Genomic DNA, 6920 nt, shown 5'->3' with positions numbered 1-6920 from the left:
TCGTCGGAGCTGAGTGCGGAGAGGTCGAAGTCCGGCCCACCTTCGGCATGACCAGGCGGAGGAGTAGTTTCCCTTAGCCGCTTTGCGGGAGCAGAAGCGGTGGTCTGGGAGGGCCCCGCTCCAGTTGCCGCAGCGGCGTGAGGTGCTCCCGGGGCAATAGTGCTTGCCACGGTGGAGCGCATCGCGCGGCGCGGCGACTGTTGACCCGTCTGCCGCCCCGCTACGTCCCCGGCCTTGCGAAGACGCCTTCTTGGTGGAGCTGGGGGCTCCGCTTGCGGCAAGCTGTCTGAAGGTGAGAAAGAGGAGGAGTCGATCTTCAACAAGTCGCTCGCGCCCTCGGGGGCTCGCTCGACTCAGCTTCAGGCCCGACAAGCTCTCCCTCGCCGGCAAGCTCCTCTTGCTCGGCAAGGCTTGCCGCCTCTGCTGCCTCTGCCTCCTCCATGGTGAATCATAACTCGCCCGCGGCAGCGGCTGCCGCCGCCTCTTCCAGCCTAGTGGCGATGCGCTGCATCTCCGCATCGGTGGTGTCGCGAGTAAGGCTCTTCTGTTCATCGGAGCGGACCAACATTTCTACCAAGCCGTCAAAGAACTCCTGCACGACGTCGTCTGCAGGCTCTTGCCAAGTTGGGACAATTCCACGCGAATCGCACAGCGGCATCATTGCACGGATGCGGTCGAGCGAGGAGTTGTTGCACAGCGGAACGACACCCCTTGGCAACCTGAACACTTCAGGATGTTGAGGATCGTGCTTGAACAGTTCCAGGAGCATCGCGTCCAGTTCCAAGACAGTGAAGTTGAAGTTGAGGCCCGGGCGCAGCCTCATGATATCCGCCGCATTCTGGAACTCCCAGGCGGTTCTCCTCCTCTCCTGCAGGGGGGCAATGCGGCGGCGAAGAAAATCTGCGCCAACGGCGCCTACGGTGAGCCCGGCAAGCCTGAGGCGTAGGATCCGGGTGACGGCAATCTTCAGCCTATCGTCTTCTGGGGCCACGTTGCTCCAATTGTTGCCGCGCGCTACTGGGCTTAGCGCTGGGCGTTAAATGGCTGCGGGTTCTCCTCGACAATCCAGCACCAGTCTGCTCTCCATTCATCCCACTTGCTGCGGAGCTCTCCCTCTAGATAAGCTTCCTTCTTGCCAGTTCTCGAGATCCAGGCGATTCCGCCGGATAAAGGCTCCCCTCTCTTGACTCGGGGCATAAAGAAGTGGCAAAAAAGATCTACATTTGGATAGACTCCGACAAAGTTTTCGCAGAGATGTGCGAAAACTGCCATGGTCAGAACGGCGTTGGGGGTGAAGTCAAGGAGGCGGAACCCATAGGTGTTCGTAATGTCACAGAAAAATTCAGAGAAAGGCCGGCAGAGCCCGCAGTAGAAGAACAACGCGAAGAAGGGATATCCATTCGGAGCCAGTTCCGAAGCGGCAGCTGAGAGTACCTTCGTGCGCGGATGCGCTCGCGTCTCCGTCGACCAGAAGAGGTGGTAATACTCCCTCAGCTCCTTCGCGGCAAGCTGAGGGGGGAAGGTTGCCCACTCCTTTTGCAGCGCCCGAGCCGCTGCGCCTCGGCCGACTTCACAACCTTCCCGGCTTTCGGAGCCATGACGGAGGTGGTGAGAGAGATCGACGGCGTTGGTGGTGCCGGTGGCGATGGGGGGCGGAGCGCTGCTCTCTTTCAGCTTTGGGAAGAAGGGGGGAGCGGCGGAGGTTTTTTTTTTGAGATTGGAATAGCAACCGGCGAGATGGGTGAACTGCCCCTGTTTCCCCTGCTTATAAAGAGGGAGGGGGCAGACGTTCCGTCTTTCCGAATAAAGAAACCACACATGATCTCTCCCACGACGCCGCATTCGACGCGTGCCGTTCGAGGAGGGCGCGGTGGATACAGAGTGAGATACGGCGTAACCCAGGCCGCGCGTGCCCGTGCCCTGTTTTGGGCCTGGCCCAACAGCGCTCGGCACCGTGTGTGGCCCAGGCCCGGGGGATCCTGTCGGTGTACTAGAGTAGGGGTACCCTAGTATCCCTAACTTGTGCACGGGCAGTTGCAGCACCCCGCGGCAAGGCTTGCCGGGTGACCACCAAGGTCCTCCGTGGTTCCTTTGGAGCCATTCAAGAACAAAGTATTCAAGCCAAGGAGACAAGGCCCCGGCAAGAGGAGCATGCCGGGAAGGCCAACCAAGGCATCTCAAGGAACTTGCCGCGACGCGCCACGCGTCCCGGCGAGGCCCGATGAGCGACAAGCTTCCGGACGCGACAAGACAACGACCGCGGCAAGGCGCTTGCCGCGGCAAACTACCACTCTGTACCCGCACTCCAGCACATCCACCAACATGTCGCCCTAGGACATTTCCAGGCGCGCGTGGCAAGAGCTTGTGCGGCCAGCGGTGCGTGGTGGCAAGCGACGCTGACAAGATTGCCATCGTGGCAAGCGGTGGCGTCCTTGACGGTCCCTTTTTGCACTATTTGGGTGACGTAGATGGGCATTTAATGCCTTTGTCCCCTGCCGTCAGGGTTAGGTATGATACACTGTACAGGTAGTTGTACCAACCGCAATTCCTTTTCTATTTTTACCCTTGTCTACGTTGCCACCTGTCGGATACCCCTTTAGCATATAAAAGGAGGCCCATGCGCAACGTAGAGGGGGGTTCGAAGGCAGAAAAACACTCACGCTCGGTCTCGTTGGCAGCTAGTGTGTACTGTAGCACTCAGCGCTCCTGAGCAAGAACTCAATACACTCAGACATGCAGCAGTAGGAGTGTTATCTCTCCGGAGAGCTCCGAAGCTGGGTAAACTGCTCGTGTGCTTCGCCTCGATCCGCTCTTCGTGCGATCTCCGCCCCCCCGCCGAACCGAAAGGGGCTCGGTCCGCCGGTCCCATAGGTGTTCGTGGATCACTTTCCCCGACACCCAAGGACACGGTGATACATCTCCGTCGTATCTACTTTTCCAAACACTCTTGCCTTGTTTTGGACTCTAACTTGCATGATTTGAATGGAACTAACCCGTACTGACGCTGTTTGTAGTAGAATTGCCATGGTGTTATTTTTGTGCAGAAATAAAAGTTTTCGGAATGACCTGAAAATCCACGGACCAACTTTTCAGAATAAATAAAAAATACTGGCGAAAGAATTAGCATCAGGGGGCCCACACCCTGTCCACGAGGGTGGGGAGCGCGCCCCCTGCCTCATGGGCCCCCTGGGCGTCCACCGACCTCAACTCCAACTCCATATATTTGCTTTTGCGGAGAAAAAAATCAAAGAGAAAGTTTCATCGCGTTTTACAATATGAAGCCGCCGCCAAGCCCTAATCTCTCTCGGGAGGGCTGATCTGGAGTCCGTTCGGGGCTCCGAAGAGAGGGATTTGTCGCCGTCGTCATCATCAACCATCCTCCATCACCAATTTCATGATGCTGACCGCCGTGCGTGAGTAATTCCATCGTAGGCTTGCTGGAGGGTGATAGGTTGGATGAGATTTACCATGTAGTCAAGTTAGTTTTGTTAGGTTTTGATCCCTAGTATCCACTATGTTCTGAGATTGATATTTCTATGACTTTGCTATGCTTAATGCATGTCACTAGGGCCCGAGTGCCAAGATTTCAGATCTAAACCTATTATGTTTTCATGAATATATGTGAGTTCTTGATCCTATCTTGCAAGTCTATAGTCACCTATTATGTGTTCTGATCCGACAACCCCGAAGTGACAATAACCGGGATACTTCTCGGTGATCACCGTAGTTTGAGGAGTTCATGTATTCACCAAGTGCTAATGCTTTGGTCCGGTACTCTATTAAAAGGAGGCTTTAATATCACATAGTTTCCATTAGGACCCCGCTGCCACGGGAGGGTAGGACAAAAGATGTCATGCAAGTTCTTTTCCATAAGCATGTATGACTATATTCGGAATACATGCCTACATTACATTGATGAACTGGAGCTAGTTCTGTGGCACCCTATGTTATAACTATTACATGAGGAATCGCATCCGACATACTTATCCATCACTGATCCAATGTCTACGAGCTTTTCACATATTGTGCTTTGCTTATTTACTTTACCGTTGCTATTGTTACAATTAATACAAAACTACTACCATTACTTTTGCTACTGCTACCGTTACTTCCATACTACTTTTCTACTAAATACTTTGCTGCAGATACTAAGTTATCTAGGTGTGGTTTAATTGACAACTCAACTGCTAATAATCGAGAATATTCTTTGGCTCCCCTTGTGTCGAATCAATAAATTTGGGTTGAATACTCTACCCTCGAAAACTGTTGCGATCCCCTATACTTGTGGGTTATCAAGACTATTTTCTGGCACCGTTGCCGGGGAGCATAGCTCTATTCTTTGAGTCACTTGGGATTTATATCTTCTGGTCACTATGAGGAACTTGAAAGACGAAAGAACTAAGATTTATCCCTCAACTACGAGGGGAGGTAAGGAACTGCCATCTAGCTCTGCACTAGATTCTCCTTCTGTTATGAGTAAGCTTGCGACACCTAAACCTGCTTCTACTATTAATTCTGATATGTCGCGTGCCACTTCTACTATGCATGATACTTATGATGAAACTACTTCTATGCTTGGTACTATTGTTCCATTAGGTGAATTTCTTGATGAACAACTTGCTAGGATTAGAGAGAATGAAATTCTTGAAACTGATACTATTGAAGATAGTGATGATGAAGGTTCTCCCCCGAAGTATGAATTGCCTGTTGTTCCTGAGGGTTATGTTATGGATGAAGAAACTACTAGAGATATTCTTGCTTGCAATGATAGATCCGATCTTAAGAAGTTATTAGCTAAACTAAAACAGAATTCTCTCTAAATGCTGGAATGAAATATGACCCTACTTTTGCTACTTCACCTATCTTTGTTACGGATAAGGATTACGAATTCTCTGTCGATCCTGAAATAATTACTTTGGTTGAATCTAATCCTTTTTATGGCTGTGAATCTGAAACTGTTGTGGCACATCTTACTAAATTGAATGATATAGCCACCCTGTACACTAATGATGAGAAATCTCACTACTATTATGTCCTTAAGATATTTCCGTTCTCATTAAAGGGTGATGCTAAAACTTGGTTCAATTCTATTGATCCTGGTTGTGTGCATAGTCCCAAGGATATGATTTATTACTTCTCTGCTAAATATTTCCCTGCTCATAAGAAACAAGCTGCCTTGAGGGAAATATATAATTTTGTGCAAATTGAAGAAGAGAGTCTCGCACAAGCTTGAGGAGGCTTCTCCGGTTACTTAATGCTTTGCCTGATCATCCTCTTAAGAAAAACAAAATACTTGATATCTTTTATAATGGACTAACTGATGCTTCCAAGGACCACTTGGATAGTTGTGATGGTTGTGTTTTCAGGGAAAGAACAGTGGACCAAGCTAAATTGTTATTCAATAATATGTTGACTAATGAAAATAATTGGACTCTTCTTGAGCCAATTCCTAAGCCAATTCCTGAGCCAACTCCTAAACCAACTCCAAAAAAGAGGGGTGTTCTATTTCTCAGTCCCAAAGATATGCAAGAGGCAAATAACTCTATGAAAGAAAAAGGTATTAAAGTTGAAGTTGTTAAGAATTTACCTCCTGTTGAAGAAATACATTGTCTTAATTTACCACCTATTGAAGAAACACATTGTCTTGATAACCCGACACAGGTAGTAAAGGTAAATTCTCTCTATAGATATGATAAGGTTTAAATCCCGTCTACTAAGTTTGCTAGCCAATGCTTGGATGAATTTGATGAATTTATGGCTAGACAAGAAAATTTCAATGCTTATGGTGATAGAGAATAAAGAGTAATTCGTACATGATTGGACGCTTGAGTGATTATAAGGCTAGAGTTAAAGGTGAACTTAAACTCATTAGTAAATATGCTTCTATGGTTCCCACTCAAGCAGAACAAGTACTTAAGGCTCAAAATGATTTGCTTGATGAATTAAATAATAAACATGACTTTGCTGTTAGAGTGGCTACTAGAACTGGTAAAATGACTCAAGAACCTTTGTATTTTGAAGGCCACCTAAGAGAATTGAGCAAGATTCTTAGAGAAATAACGTAGACGCACCTGGTCCTTCTAAAAATAAGAAAAAGAAAAATGATAGGACTCCGCATGCTTCTAGTGAACCTGTTATAGACACACCTGAGAATCCCAATGATATTTCTATTTCTGATTCTGATACACAATCTGGTGATGAACATGAACCGAGTGATAATGTTAAAGATAATGTTCATGTTGATGCTCAACCTAGCAATAATAATGATGTTGAGATTGAACCTGTTGTTGATCTTGATAACCCACAATCAAAGAATCAACGTTGTGATAAGAGAGACTTTGTTGCTAGGAAGCACGGTAAAGAAAGAGAACCATGGGTTCACAAACCCATGCCTTTTCCTCCTAAGCCATCCAAGAAAAATAATGTTGAGGACTTTGAGCGCTTTGCTGAAATGATTAGACCTATCTTCTTACGCATGCGCTTAACTGATATCCTTAAAGTGAATCCTTATGCTAAGTACATGAAAGATATGATTACAATAAAAGAAAGATACCAGAAGCTAAAATTTCCACCATGCTTGCTAATTATACTTTTAAGGGTGGAATACCAAAGAAACTTGGAGATCCCGGAGTACCTACTATACCATGCTCCATTAAAAGAAACTATGTTAAAACTGCTTTATGTGATCTTGGAGCCGGTGTTAGTGTTATGCCTCTCTCTTCATATCGTAGACTTGAGTTGAATAAGTTGACAGCTACTGAAATATCTTTGCAAATGGCTGATAAATCAACTGCTATACCTGTCGGTATTTGTGAGGATGTGCCTATTGTGGTTGCAAATGTCACTATCTTAACGGACTTTGTTATTCTTGATATTCCCGAGGATAATAGTATGTCGATTATCCTTGGTAGACCCTTTTT

The sequence above is a fragment of the Triticum dicoccoides genome, chromosome 4B, assembly GCF_002162155.2.
Source record: "Triticum dicoccoides isolate Atlit2015 ecotype Zavitan chromosome 4B, WEW_v2.0, whole genome shotgun sequence".
Lineage (NCBI taxonomy): Eukaryota > Viridiplantae > Streptophyta > Magnoliopsida > Poales > Poaceae > Triticum > Triticum dicoccoides.
This window is presented reverse-complemented; position numbering follows the sequence as displayed.